The sequence below is a fragment of the Bubalus kerabau genome, chromosome 1, assembly GCF_029407905.1.
Source record: "Bubalus kerabau isolate K-KA32 ecotype Philippines breed swamp buffalo chromosome 1, PCC_UOA_SB_1v2, whole genome shotgun sequence".
NCBI lineage: Eukaryota > Metazoa > Chordata > Mammalia > Artiodactyla > Bovidae > Bubalus > Bubalus kerabau.
Window position 1 is genome coordinate 93,553,551 of NC_073624.1, and position 16,374 is coordinate 93,569,924.

General features: G+C 41.8%; 1 pseudogene; it reads left to right on the top strand.

Moving 5' to 3' along the window:
- The first annotated feature begins 13,275 nt into the window (after positions 1-13,275).
- Positions 13,276-15,202, top strand: LOC129653961 (putative methyltransferase-like protein 7A; annotated as a pseudogene).
- The last annotated feature ends 1,172 nt before the right edge of the window (positions 15,203-16,374 follow it).

Sequence of the window (16,374 nt, forward strand, 5' to 3'; positions counted from 1 at the left end):
AACTCTCGCTGTAAGCTTCTCCTGATTTCTTCCCAACCCAAAGTTCACAGCAGTGTATTTCCCTTTGACAGCCCAACCTGGCCTCCTGTCCTGACACAACTATCTCAGAACACAACTCCAAGCTCTGTAAAAATGTCAAAGACTCCTTTACCCTGAAGTAAGAAAGTCTATTAAACCAGTCTGTACCCATTTCTTACTTCAGAAAAAAATGGTTTGCCCTTATACTTAAGAAGCTTTTCTCTTGCAAATGTGAGGAATGATTACCATTAGGTTACATTCAACTTATTTAATCCAGTGACAGATACTGGCTGCCCCCAGTGTAGAATGACCTTACAATTTTTAGTACATATGTGCCTCAAAATTGTCTGTGATGACAGACTATATATATATATATATAAAGTCAGACTTATATATATATATAGTCAGACATATATATATATATATATATATATATATATATATATATATATGATTCTCTAGTGTGCGTGCAAGCATGCTAAGTCACTTCAGTCATGTCCAACTCTTTGCCACCCCATGGACTGTAGCCTGCCAGGCTCCTCTGTCCATGGAATTCTCCAGGCAAGAATACCCAAGGAAGTTGCCATGCCCTTCTCTAGGAGACCCTCCTAAGCCAGGGATCAAATCTGCATCTCCTGCATTTCAGGTGGATTCTTTACCATCTGAGCCACCAGGGAATCAAGACTCATACATTCCTCCTTCTACCATTTGGAAACTGCTGAAATTTCAATAGTTAACTTTCAGCCTCCTTTTTTACCTAGGAATTTTATAGACACTTTATTATTAGTGACAGATGAAACAAAAGAAAACAAAAATAACCCATACAAGATGACCTACTAGCAATAAGAACAAAGACAAGACTGAGAACCCTAATTTTCCAGTGTAAGTCTTTACTGGAAACTGATCCTTATGCTAAAAAATGTAAGTTACTCTGACCTTAAATTAAAAATGGAAGAGGAATTAGACAACAAATATATTTTTATCATTGGCCAACTCTTTTATATTCCATTCTGATGGTATTACAGTTTATAATTCATGTTTATTGTTTTACTATGTCCATGATATTCCCAATGATACCTGTAGGGCTCTTCCTGTGTCTACAGGGGCCAATAAACGTTAATTGTTCAATACATGCTTGTTAAATTATCAAAAGACTAAATGGCATTGGATGGCTGAGAGAGCAACGGTCTAGTTCTTCTGACTCCTTATATTCTGCACATTCAAATGCTCCCTAACCAGAGAGACTCCCATGATAAAGACGACAACAATAATAAGGCAAAAGGCTTCCCTTTCCGCCTCAAACACTGCATTCTTTAAAGATGTCACTCCCTGTCTTCCTTATATAAACAGGATTCATAAAGACAATGTCCTCCACTCAAACCAAGCCAGTATCCACTTTCAACACTATGCAAGTACTAAGCTGTCTTTATCCAAAGCTAAATAACTAAGCTTATACTACGTGTGTGTGTGTGTACTCGAAGTCGCTCAGTCGTGTCTGACTCTTTGCGACCCCATGGACTGTAGCCCACCAGGCTCCTCTGTTCAGGCAAGAATACTGGAGTGGGTTGCCATTTCCTCCTCCAGGGGATCTTCCAACCCAAAGATGGAACCTGAGTCTGCAGCATCTCTTACATTGTCAAGTAAGTTCTTTACTACAAATTAGTTCTGAGAATCTCTCTGCAATGCATATGGGGTGTTTCAGAAAGGCTTGATGAAGTCCCTCCAGACCAGAACCTTTCCTTTGGGAACTTCTGCTGCAACTAGAAAATAAAATGGCTGGACCCTCCTTTTCACATTCCAGGCCTGCTCTCAGGTGGGCAGATTCCCTTGGCTGCTTATATACTTACTTGCTGGCTACTTACTTAGCTCACAGTGTGGGACTGCCTCCTCCTTAAGCTGTTTCTTCATTGTGCAGGCTCGGTCTGACTTTTCCCAGGGCTGCTCCTGTCTCTTGCCTCTATATATGGAGACAAGTGCGCCTCCCCTTGGTTAGACAAGGCCACTTACCCTGCTCTGGGCAACACATTGTTAAAGACACCACAGGGAATTTCAAGAAGCAAACCACACCCTTCAAAACATAATCAAATTTCATCTTTGACCTGTCCTGAAAAGGAAAGCATCATATATCTTCGGGAGCTTCCAAGGAGGCTCATAGTAAAGAATCTGCCGATCAATGCAGGAGACAGGAGATTTGGTTCAGTCCCTGGGTTGGGAAGATCCCCTGGAGGAGGAAATGGCAAACCACTCCAGTGTTCTTGCCTGGAGAATTGCATAGACAGTGGATCCTGGTGGGCTACTGTCTATATGGTCACAAAGAGTTAGACATGACTGACAAACTGAGCATGCACGTGTATATTTGCCACTTCTGGATATTAGCAAACAGTTAATTACATTTTAAAACTTTTATTCTAAAATTTCATCTCTGTCTCATTTTGCAGGTGCGAGAGGCCCAGAACAGCCGTAGCACCACAAGATGAAGAAGATCCCTTCCTTTCAGGACTAGAAGCCATCTCATTACAACTGACCTATCTCTTTGTCCTTGTTCTACAGCAAACAAGTTCCCTAAGGCAAAACGGCCTTAGATTGGGTTGGGCTCAATTTGCCCCCCTTCATGGAAAAATAAAAGAAGAAATATGAAATCACCTAAGAACTAACCTGTTGCAGGAAAAACCCTGTTGTGGTTTAGGACTCCCAAAATAGGAATTCACTTTACAAGGAGACTCTGTCATAGTACTCCTGTGGCCTTTACTCAGGAACTGCTCCCAACATACACACTCCAATCTTGCCTGCTAGGTCCCCCATGCACTTACAGTAACATTAATGGAATCCTTATTATGTGTCAAATACCATATTTAGGACATTATAAACAAGAATTGCTCTTCACAATAAATTTGTGAGGCAAGGACTATAATCTTTATTTTGCATATTAGGAACCCGAGTTTGAGGGAGGTTAAGTAATTAGTTACTTAAGGAGGTAAATTAATTAAAGTTAATTAATTTAACAGCATGTTCGTGGTAGAGTCAGGCTTTGAATAAAAATTTGTTAGATCCAAAAGCCAGCACCCCAACTACCATATCACAGTGCCTCATCTTACACACCTAAAGCAGTTTCCTTCCATTCAAATCTCTAGCTCAGAAATAATTTCTCTTATAAAATCCTATTCGTGTAAGTTCACTGAACATTTCACATTATCATAATAGCCCACTGATTTCTAAATAGATGTTAATATGTATCTGTATCATGTGTAGTTTTATTTAAATAGGAGACTTTTTCGTCCATGCTCACTTCCCATCCACTCTCCCAGTATTCTTTTTCATGCTTTTTTTTTCCCCCTGAACAACTGCTTGAAATTAACTCCTCCATGCATGCCTACTCAGAAGTTCGGTACTGTCTGACTCTTTGCAACCCCATGGACTATAGCAGGCCAGACTCCTCAGTCCATGGGATTTTCCAGGCAAGAATATTGGACTGGATTGACATTTCCTCCTCCAGAGGATCTTCAAGACCCAGGGATCAAACTCAAGATCCCAAGAACCCAAGAACCACATCTCCTGTGTCTCCTGCATTGACAGGCAGGTTCTTTATCATTGAGCCACCCAGGAAGCCCTCTCCTAAGTCCTCCCACCCCTCCCTTTTTGTTGGAGGACAGAGGGAACAAAACATACCCATCAAACTGAGATGGCATCTTGAGACAGGAAAGCAGACAGGCAGTTCCATATAATCATGTTTCCATTTATTATATGGTAACTTACTTACAGGGTGGGATTGGGGGAACAATGATCCAGAAGACTTCAAAACTACATTCCACAACTGTTCATTGGGACAATTTTATTGTTAAACTAGGGTATGGGGGTAGGTGCTCAAAACAGGACCTGTATTCCTAAGACTTATGAATGGGTAACTAGTCTCATGGGAATACATCAGCAAAGGTTGTCATTGTTTGAAGATCAACAGAGCATAGGGGCCACCTGATCCCAATGATTATTAAACTACACCTATTAACTACAAAGCACTTGACAACAGAGAAGTGAGTAACAGCACAGCACAGTCCTGGGTTGGGTCAGGGTAAAGACAAGAGGAACTTGGGCGTGATGGTGTCAGTTATGCTAATAGTTGTACACATTTCTTACCTGGAAAAAAACCTCATTATTATTGTTGGGTTTTTTTATTGTTATTATTATTAGTTCCATTAAAACCCTTCCTCTAAGGAAGCATTTGCTGACTCCTTCCTCCAGGCAGCATTAGCCCTATATCCTGTCTGCTACACAATCACATCTTACTCTACTCTAACACCAACTCATTCTGAATGCATTTATTGAAAATCAATTACCTACCAGGCATAAGATGGGTGGAACAGACACAATACAAATAATATAAGCACAGCCCCTTAGTGGGTTAATGTTTTATGCTTTCTTCTCCCACAAAAATATGAGCTTCTCAAAAGAGGAAATTATCTTTGTACACCTGGTGTTAACAAAGTCCAGCTATATAAGAGGTGTTCCATAACTATGTATAATCCCATTGTTTTAACATGTTACAACTCAAGCAATGAAGACTAATAACTAGGGTATATCTGTTTATATTTATGTATCTATTTCCAAAATTGAGTCTTTGCATGTTTGTTCAGTTGCTAAGTCATATCAGATTCTTTGCAACCCAATGGACTGTAGCCCACCAGACTCCTCTGTCCATGAATTTCCCAGGAAAGAATACTAGAATAGGTTGCCATTTCTTCCTCCAGGGGATCTTCCCAACCCAGGGACTGAAACTGAGTCTTGTGATATTTTTATCTATCCTAAAAGTATTCCTCTTTGTGATAATGCTGGAATGCACTAGAAGTATCCCCTGTGAGAATGAAGGACTCATTACCCCTGTTTCAAGTGGGAATGCTGTTGGCCTCAAGCATGACCTCTTATGCCTCTCTTAGGCAGCCCACATCAAATAACTGATCTAGGTGGGAAGATGAAGATTCACCCCTCTTCCCCCAACCAGGGACAGCTCTGATGGTCGGCTCAACCTGTATCCTACATCACAGCTCAACTCCTGTGCAGACTGCTTCCTTCCCTTCCTTTAGTGTCTATCTCAAGATCACCTCCAAATAACTGACTGCCTCCATCTTGAAGTTGGTTTCCCTTTTAACTACTTCCTGCATCCAGAAATTAATGTATCTGAAAAAGTGATCTGCACTCCTCTACTTCTCCAACACTTTTTTCCATTCTTTTGTGACCCCCACCTAGAAATTACATTCTCACTAGCTAAATAAGATTATCGCCAAGTAGAGTCAGAAAACCCACTAACTCTTCAACTCTCTCCATCTTTGAAATGTGATACCATTCCTCTTACGCTTTCTTTGGCTTCCATCACGCTGTGCTGTTTGAGTCGTTCTGTTTGAATTGTTCTCTCTCCTACCTTCACTGGGACTTTCTTCTTCCTACTCCTCACATGAAGGCATTACTTAGGCTCACTCCTTCGTCCTCTTCTAATATTAAACAACCTGTCTGTAATTTCAGTGTAATAATACTGAGGACCAATCAGCATTAGAGACATTTGTGGGACAGTGAGAGTAAAAACAGCCTCTTAAGGGTAAAACAGACCTGGATTCCAGGTCAAGCCAACTGAGAAACTGTGGGTAAATCATCAAATCTTTGTTTCGTTTCTTTATCTGAAATGAGTATGATACCAGCCTCACAAGGATGCTCCCTATATTTTTTGTTCCCCAAATGCACTGATGTTCCCTTTACCTCCCTGTCTTTCACATGTTGTGCCTCTGCTGCAGCATTCTGGCTCTGCCCATCCTCCATCTAGCTAATTCCTACTTACCACTGATGTCTCACTTTGCTTTTATAAAAAATAATTTTATTTATTTATTTTATTTTTGGCTGTGCTGGGTCTTCTTTGCTGCACGGGCTTTTCTCTAGTTGCAGAGTTCAGGGACTACTCTCCAGTTGCCGTGGGCGGGCTTCTTATTGCGGTGGCTTCTCTTGTTGCAGAGCATGGGCTCTAGAGCACATGGGCTTCAATAGTTGCAGCACGTGGACTCTGTAGTTGCAGCTCCCCAGATCTAGAGCACAGGCTCAACAGTTGTGGCTTATGGGCTTAGTTACTCCATGGTATGTGGAATCTATCCAGATCAGGGATCAAACCCGTGTCCCCTGCATTGGCAGGCAGATTCTTATCCACTGGACCACCACAGAAGTCCCTGATGTCTCACTTTAGATGTTCCTTCCTCTAGGGGGGACATCCCCAGTGGTCCAGTGGTGAAAGTAAAGTCACCAGTGGCCCTGGTGGTGAAAGTAAAGTCTGATGCTAAAAAAAACAATATTGCATAGAAACCAGGAATGTTAGGTCCATGAATCCAGGTAAATTGGACATGATCAAGCAAGAGATGTTAAGAGGCTTCTCAGGAGGCACTAATGGTAAAGAACCTGCCAGCCAATGCAGGAGACATAAGAGATGCAGGTTCGTTCCCTGGGTTGGAAAGATCCCCTAACTAGGAAATGATCACACACTTCATATCCAAGCAAGTATTCTTGATCCATTCAGTATTCTTGCATAGAAAATCCCATGGACAGAGGAGCCTGTCAGGCTACAGTCCATAGGGTCCCAAAGTGTTGGACAAGACTAAAGCGACTTAGCAGGCATGCAAGCAGAAGACAACAGTGAACATCAACATTTTAGGAATCAGTGAACTAAAATGGACAGGAATGGGTGAACTTAATTCAGATGGCCATTACATCTACTATTGTGGACAAGAATCCCTTAGAATAAATGGAGAAACCCTCATAGTCAACAAGAGCCTGAAATGCAGTACTTGGGTGCAATCTCAAAAACGACAGAATGCTCTCAGTTCATTTCCAAGGTAAAGCATTCAATATCATAGTAATCTAAGTCTATGCTCCAACCACTAATGCTGAAGAAGCTGAAGATGAAAGTTTCTGTAAAGACCTTCTAAAACTAACACAAAAAAAACTGTCTTAACCAAGGATCCCACCCAGGCCCCAGGGCCCTACTAGTGATAGCACTGAGTGCTAACCATTGGACCATCAGGAAATTCCTTTGTTTTGGTTTTAGATTACCTGTGATAGAAATCCAGTTCAGACTATGCTCAAAGGGAAGTGAATCACACATAACACAATGGTACAGTGAGTTTGGACAGGGCTTCATCTGGGAACTCAGATAATATCAACCAAGCCACCGTCCACTTATCTCTTTCTTTCTAACTCCCTCTTGCTCTGGGCTCTACTTCAGTCCCAGTGTGGTTTATTCCCAGACAGGTTCTGCCTGCATGGTAGGACGGTGGCCACCACCTGCTCTGGGCTGGTGGAATCCTCACCACGAGCAGATAGACTATCTTTTCTCTTATTGTTCCAGCAAAAGTCTCAGGGAGGGCTCTATCTGACACCTAGCTTGGGTTATGAGTCAAGTCCCAAACCAAAAATAGTGGTCAAGGGTGCCTAGGACACAAGCTGACCATTGGAGTTAGAGGGTGAGGCACCCGGAGTAAAAAGAGGTTGGGGAGGAGTCTTCTCAAGAGGTAGGGTCAAAGATTCAGAATGACCAAGTTTCCAAAGCTGAATAGATTAGTTTAGAAAGACATCTCAGTCTCTTCTATTTAATGTCACCAAACAAGATTAGATTGAGGACACACAAACACACGTTTGTTCCATTTCACTTCATTCATATAATACAGCATTGAGGATCTACTCTGTGCCAGATACTATTCTAGACACTGGAAAACAGCAGTGGTTAAGACATACAGGGACTTCCCTGGCATTCCAGTGGTTAAGACTTTGTCTTCCAAATGTAGGCTGTGTGGGTTCAATCCCTGGTCGAGGAGCTAAGATCCCACATGCCATATGGCCAAAAACCAAAACATAAAATAGAAGCAAAAGGAGAAAACTGAAAGCACATCAAATATCTTCTTCACCACAGTGGAATGAAACTAGATATTAATTTCAAGAAGACTGGAAAATTTACAGCTATATGGAGGTTAAAAAAACATGCTGTTGAACAATCAAAGAGTCAATTAAGAAATCAAAAGAGAAACTGAAAGATACCTTGAGAAAAATAAAAAAGGAAATATGAACAAACCTAGTGGAGGTGGTGGAATTCCAGTTGAGCTATTTCAAATCCTGAAAGATGATGCTGTGAAAGTGCTGCACTCAATATGCCAGCAAATTTGGAAAACTCAGTAGTGGTCACAGGACTGGAAAAGGGCAGTTTTCATTCCAATCCCAAAGAAAGGCAATGCCAAAGAATCCTCAAACTATTGCACAATTGCACTCATTTCACACGCTAGTAAAGTAATGCTCAAAATTCTCCAAGCCAGGCTTCAGCAGTACGTGAACCGTGAACTTGCAGATTTCAAGCTGGTTTTAAAAAAGGCAGAGGAACCAGAGATCAAATTGCCAACATCTGTTGGATCATCAAAAAAGCAAGAGAGTTCCAGAAAAACATCTATTTCTGCTTTATTGACTATGCCAAAGCCTTTGACTGTGTGGATCACAATAAACTGTGGAAAATTCTGAAAGAGATGGGAATACCAGACCACCTGACCTGCCTCTTGAGAAACCTGTATGTAGGTCAGGAAGCAACAGTTGGAACTGGACATGGAACAACAGACTGGTTCCAAATAGGAAAAGGAGTACGTCAAGGCTGTATATTGTCACCCTGCTTATTTAACTTCTATGCTTATTTAACTTCTATACATCATGAGAAACGCTGGGCTGGAAGAAGCACAAGCTGGAATCAAGACTGCTGGGGGAAATATCAATAACCTCAGATATGCAGATGACACCACCCTTATGGCAGAAAGTGAAGAGGAACTAAAAAGCCTCTTGATAAAAGTGAAAGAAGAGAGTGCAAAAGTTGGCTTAAAGCTCAATATTCAGAAAACTAAGATCATGGCATCCAGTCACATCACTTCATGGCAAATAGATGGGAAAACAGTGGAAACAGTGGCTGACTTTATTTTCGGGGACTCCAAAATCACTGCAGATGATGACTGCAGCCATGAAATTAAAAGACGCTTACTCCTTGGAAGGAAAGTTATGACCAACCTAGACAGCATATTAAAAAGCAGAGACATTACTTTGCCAACAAAGGTCCATCTGGTCAAGGCTATGGTTTTTCCAGTGGTCACGTATGGATGTGAGAGTTGGACTGTGAAGAAAGCTGAGCACCAAAGAAATGATGCTTTTGAACTGTAGTGTTGGAGAAGACTCTTGAGAGTCCCTTGGACTGCAAGGAGATCCAACCAGTCCATCCTAAAGGAAGTCAGTCCTGGGTGTTCATTGGAAGGACTGATGTTGAAGCTGAAACTCCCATACTTTGGCCACCTGATGTGAAGAGCTGACTCTTTTGAAAAGACCCTGATGCTGGGAAAGATTGAGGGCGGGAAGAGAAGGAGACGACAGAGGATGCAATGGTTGGATGGCATCATTGACTCAACGGACATGAGTTTGGGTAAACTCCGGGAGTTGGTGATGGACAGGGAGGCCTGGCATGCTGCAGTTCATGGGGTCGCAGAGTTAACATGACTGAGTGACTGAACTGAACGGAACTGAACATACCAAAACGTATGGGATGCAGCAAAAGCAATACTAAGAGACAAGTTCAAAATGATAGATGCCTGCCACAAGGAACAAGAAAAATTTCAAATAGCCTAATTTTATACCTCAAGAAACTAAAAAAAAGAACAAATAAAGCACAAGATTAGTAGAATGAAGGAAATAACAAAGATCAGCGTGGCAATAAATACAACAGAGCCTAAAAAGACAATAGAAAAGATCAATGAAACTAAATATTGGCTTTTTAAAAAGATTTAATAGACAAATCTTTAGCTAGGCTCATCAAGAAAAAAAGAGATGACTCAAATGAATAAAATCAGAAATGTAGAGAGGAGACTTTACAGTTGATATCACAGAAATACAAAGAATTGTTAAGTGACTACTATGAGCCAACAAATTGGTTAACACAGAAGAAATGAATAAATTCCTAGAAACATACCACCTACCAAGACTGAATCATGAATAGAAAATCTGAAGAGATAGATTACTAGTAAGGAGATTAAATCAGTTAGGAACAATCTCCCAACAAACAAAAGTCTAGGACTAGAGGATTTCACTAGGGAATTCTATAAAATATGTAAAGTATTAGTACCAATCATTCTCATACTCTTCCAAGAAACAGAACAGGAAGAAACACTTCCAAATTCATTTTACAAGGACAGCATTATTCTGATACCAAAACCAGACAAGGATGCCACAAGAATTTCTGCATTTCTTAGCATACCATTAAAAAGACAAGCCATGGAGTAGGAAAACATATTTGCAAATCACATATTTGATAAAGACTTGAAAGAATTCTCAACACTCAATAAGAAAATAACCCTATTTTTAAATGTTCAGGGAATGCCCTGGTGGTCCAGTGGTTAGGGTGCCACACTTCCACTCCAGGGGGCACAGGTTCAATTCTTGGTTGGGGATCTAAGAGCCTACGTGCCACACAGCATAGCCAAAAACAATAATAATAATAATAAATAAAACATTCAAAAGATTTGAACAGACACTTCAAATAAGATACATAGATGGCAAATAAGCCCATTAAAAGATGCTTGATATCATTAATCACCTGGGAGATGCAGATTAAAACTACAATGAGGGACCACAAGACATTTTTTAGGATGGCTAAGATTAAAAGGATGACCACACCAACTGTAGGTGAGGATGTGGAGCAACTCATCCTCTCATACACTGCTGGTGGTACAACCACTTTGGAAAACAGTTTGGCATTTTCTTTCAAAGATAAACATGTACCTACCTTGTGACTTACACATTCTACTCATAGGAATTTATCCAGGAGAAAGCATATGTACATATATAAGACTTGTACACTAATGTTCACAGTAGCTTAATTTTTTTAAGTGTATTTATTTATCTGACTGCATTGAGTCTTAATGCGGCCCACAGGATCTTTGTTGTGTCATGCAGGATCTTTTGTTGCAACACAGTGGATCTTTCCTTGAGGTTCACGGGCTCTTTAGTTTTGACTAGTGGGTTCCAGGCTCAGTAGTTGTGGCATGGGGGCTTAGTTGCTCCCCAGAAACTTAGTTGCCTGACCAAAGATCAAACCTGATTCCACTGCATTGCAAAGTGGATTCTTAACCACTGGACCACCAGGAAAGTCCCCATGGTAGCATCATTTGCAACAGCCAAAAACTGTTAACAACCCAAATGTCCATCAACAGGTGAGTGGATAAACCAACTGTTATAGATCCATACAAAGGAATACTAAGCAGGAAAACCAACGGATGCATGCAACAATATGGATGACTCTCAATTATGCTAAATGAAAGAAGCCAGACCAAAAAATGTAGATATTGTATGATTCCAGTAACATTAAATTATAGGAAATGCAAACTAATCTGTAGCAACAGAAAACAGATCAGTGGTGGCCCAGGAGCAGGGAGGACAGGAAAGAGGGATTACCAAGAGGCAAGAGGTATTTGGGGGAGGTGATAGGTATATTCATTACTTTGACCAAAGCAATGACTTCACGGGTGTGTACATGCATGAAAACATAACCAAACTAGACAGTTTAAATGTTTGTAGTTTATTGTATGTCAGTTCTACCTCAAGAAAGCTGTTAAGATGGAATATATATTTATAAAATATGTGTAGGGTATAACAAATAATAATGGCTTACCTGGTGGCTCGGTCTTTGAAGAATCTGCCTGCAAAACTGGAGACCCTGGTTCCATCCCAGGGTAGGGAAGATCCTCTGGAGAAGGCAATGGCAACCCACTGCAGTATTCTTGCTTGCTAAATCCCATAGACAGAGGAGCCTGGTGGACTATAGTCCTTGGGATGGCAAGAATCAGACACAAATTAGCAACTAAACTATGGTAACAAATACTGAAACAACAGAACATTCTTTGTATCCATCACCTGGTTTTAAAAAGTAAGTATTATTTTTGAAAATTTCTATGTTCCCCAACCACCCTAAAACCCAGGCTTTCTTGTTTAAAACATACGGATGTCTGGAAACATTTTTTGATGTAAATAAGCTCAGTAATGTAGTACATGCATGTATATGTGTGCTAAGTTGCTTCAGGGGTGTCTTACTCTTTGTGACCCTATGGACTGTAGCCCACCAGGCTTCTCTGCCCATGCGATTCTCCAGGCAAGAATACGGGAATGGGATCTTCCTGACCCTGGGAAAGAACCCGCATCTCTTACCTCTATTATTGAACTGGCAGGCAGGCTCTTTACCCGTAGCAACCTGGGAAGCCCCAGTAATGAAGTGGTTTGGCACAGTTTGAAGGTGAAATTTGCCCTTTAAAAGATGGGGGGCCCAAAACAGTGATTTAAAAATACTCCCATTTTTGGATTTAATAATAATAATCTCGGCAGACAGCCTCTGCCAAGAATGCAAAACGGAAAAGTCTTGCTAACTGTGACCAGACAGGCACTTGCTTTCATTTCTTTTTTTAAAAAAAGAGGCATAGGGGGGCAAGATGGAACAGAAGTAGGAGGGGGCATGTAGTAATAACTAGGCTTTGGCATTGGCTTGCTGGTGTGGGTTTTAGCCAGGCTTCACCTACAGATCGTTTTCTTAGGAGGGGTCACTGGAAAACAGGCAAGCTGTGAGTACACTCTGCATTTAAAACTGCAGCAGTAGCCTCCAAGCAGGAATGCTGCTGCTGCTGCTGCTAAGTCACTTCAGTCGTGTCCGACTCTGTGTGACCCCATAGATGGCAGCCCACTAGGCTCCTCTGTCCCTGGGATTCTCCAGGCAAGGATACTGGAGTGGGTTGCCATTTCCTTCTCCAATGCATGAAAGTGAAAAGTGAAAAGTGAAGGTGAAGTCGCTCAGTCGTGTCCGACTCTTAGTGACCCCATGGACTGCAGCCTACCAGGCTCCTCCGTCCATGGGATTTTCCAGGCAAGAGTACTGGAGTGGGTTGCCATTGCCTTCTCCCCAAGCAGGAATAGGGGGTTGTAATCAGCTTTCCTTCTAAGGAAAAGCTGGGAACCTTCTCATTTCACTTGATGAAAAATAATGAGGCAATTTCTGCCAAACATCTATTAATTGGATAAAACAGGTCTCTTGACCAAGATCTGACTTCAGCTGTGTATTTCCAGCACAGCCAGTTCTTCTTTCCTTTGCAGCTGATTGGCTCTGGAGTGTGACCAGAAACCTACTTTCTGCAATTAAAGGAGCAGATCTCTAACTGTTGACCTGTTTTCTGAGTGATGGCGCTTACTCTTGTTGTCCTCCGGCTGGCCATCTGCATCCTGGCATTTCCCATGTACCTGCTGGACTTTCTGGGCTTATGGAACTGTATAGGCAAACCGCAGTTCCCCTACTTCCTGGCGAGGTTCACTGTGATGTACAACAAACAGATGGAGAGCAAGAAGTGCCGGGGACCAGCCCCGGCTGATCCAGGGTATTCGAAGGAGAGACGGCTAGGTGAGGGTCAGGGAATAACTGCTTAATTACACTTTAATTAAGGATACAAAGAGTAATAGAATAAGGATAGCTCAGTGAAAAAATTCAGTGGAGAAAAGCGGCTGAAATAAGGATAGCTCAGTAAGAAAATTCAGTGGAGAAAAGAAGCTGAGTGGCTTGGTTTACACGGAAAATCAATATAACCCGTGACACCAGGTTAGCTCTGACCACGGAGGCCGCAGGCGCCCTCTCGAATAGCGGAAGGTGCCCCACCTTAGACACCTTCTCGAGTGGGTCTTAGAAGCCCAGGCAAATAAATGGTCGCAGAGGACATCCGCGCTCCAGATGGACGCTCAGCTGGAATTTGGGAGAGATAGTGACATGGGGAGACCAAGTTTCAGTGAACAAGGCCCGCACTTTATTTTCCAAAGTAGTTTTTATACCTTAAGGTATGCATAGAGGATAATGGGGGAAGGGGTGGAGTCATGCAAGGACAGCAGTTCCTGGTTCTAATCTAAGCCAGGCTTTCAAACTTATCATATGCAAAAGTTCAGGTGATTGACATCATCTTCTGGCCCGGAGGCCTGTTAACATTTTAAGAAACTTATCTTTCTCTAAAGGTGATTATTCCAAAGTCAGGCGCCAGCCTTCCAAAAAGCATTGGACAAAGCGGCATTTTACATTTCTATACACCCATTATATCAATCAATACACTGCCAAGGACACAGTAGGTAAGGAGTATGGAGACTTAGCAGCAAACATTGGCCCAACAAGTGAAAAACCCTTCACCAATACATTTTCTAATCAATCTTTTAACTACTCAAAGGAATCTGTGTTTAGGCAGTTTAGAACATCTCCTGCCTCTCACAGTTGGGAGGCTCTGAACAATCACATGTGGCCGGAAAAACCCATTCAGGCAGGCTAGAGGATTTCCAAAGGAGTTTGTAGGTTAAACACTGTCACACCCAGGAATTATTAACTGGAGCTGTGAGCTAACTCTTTTTTTTTCAGAGAGAGGTAGTGGGAGACAGCCCCCCGTAAAGTCAGAGGTGTAGGTGAAAGCACAAAGCAGAAAGTAGGCAGACTCTGGTTTTGGGGGTAGATGCTTGAGAATTTCCAGGGGGACTCCTGAGGCTCGATCCCGCCTTTGCGTATGCCGAGCCTCCTTCCTCATGACCTTTGTCATGGGCGGAGTTCCTCACGCTGGCTCCCGGCAGTGATAGAATTCCGGTTGAGCTATTACAGATCCTCACTCAATATGCAATATGCACTCAATATGCAATATGCCGGCTCCCGGCAAAGAAGCAGGAGCTCTTCAGCAACCTGCGGGAGTTCACGGGCCCCTCTGGGAAGCTCTCCTTGCTGGAGCTGGGCTGTGGCACGGGGGCCAACTTCAAATTCTACCCCTCTGGATGCCAGGTGACCTGTGTTGATCCCAACCCCAACTTTGAGAAGTTCTTGATCAAAGCATTGCCCAGAACCCACAGCCACAGTTTGAGCGCTTCATAGTGGCTGCCGGGGAGAATATGCACCAGGTGGCCTCAGGCTCCGTGGATGCTGTGGTCTGCACCCTGGTGCTCTGCTCTGTGAAGAACCAGGAGCAGATCCTCCAGGAAGTGTGCCGAGTGCTGAGGCCGGTGAGTGCGGGCATGAGGAGGTCTGCTTAGTAGCAACCACATCACCACGGGCAGTCCTCCCAATTTCAGTAGATCAAACACCCTAACATAAAAGTAAAGCTACTAGAAAAAATACTGTTGAATTTTTTAAGAAAAAAATCTTGGAGTACAGAAGAAGCTTTAAAGAAATAGACTGATAATACATAAATAAAATTTTAGAACTCCTTCAGGGAAAAGAAATAGACTATAAACAAACTTAAAGTACAAAAAAAATTATTAAAATATTTGCTAAGGATGATAGACAATGGGTTAACTGCCTTCATATTAAAAGACATTACAAATCAACAATGGGATTCTTCAATCAATTGTTTTTTTTTAATTTGTTTATTTTAATTAGAGGCTAATTACTTTACAATATTGTATTGGTTTTGCCATACATCAACATGAATCCGCCACAGAGTACACGTGTTCCCAATCAATTGTTTTTAAAAAGAGAAAAAGAAGCAATTTACTGGAACATAAATATAAAGATAGCCAATATGTGATTTAAATGCTTAGTCTTGCAATTAAAGAACAAATTAAAGCAAGATATTTTATAATGGAATCTTAAAAATAAAACTAACAAGTGAATATAACAAAACAGAAACAAATTCACAGATACAGAGAACGAACTAGTGATTACCAGTTGGGAGAGGGGAGAGGGGAGGAGCAGCACAAGGGTATGGGATGAAGAGATACAAGCTACTATGTATAAAATAAATAAGCATCAAGGATATATCCTACAGCTCAGGTAAATATAGCCATTATTTTGTAATAACTTTAAATGGAGTATGTTGTCGTTCAGTTGCTCAATAGGGCCCAAATCTTTGCAACCCCATGGGCTGCAACACGCCAGGCTGCTCTGTCCTTTACCATCTCCTGGAGTTTGCTCAAACTCATGTCCATTGAATGAGTGATACCATCCAACCATCTCATCCTCTGTCATTCCCTTCCCCTTCAATCTTTCCCGGCATCAGGGTCTTTACTACTAAGTCAGCTATTCACATCAGCTGGGTAAAGTTTTGGAGTTTCAGCTTCAGCGTCAATCCTTCCAATGCATATTCACGGTTGATTTCCTTTAGGATTGACTGGTTTGATCTCCTTGCAGTCCAAGGGACTCTCAAGAGTCTTCTCCAACACCACATTTCAAAACCATCAATTCTTTGGCGTTCAGCCTTCTTTATGGTCCAACTCTCACATCCATACATGACTACTGGAAAAACCATAGCTTTGACTAGACAGACCTTT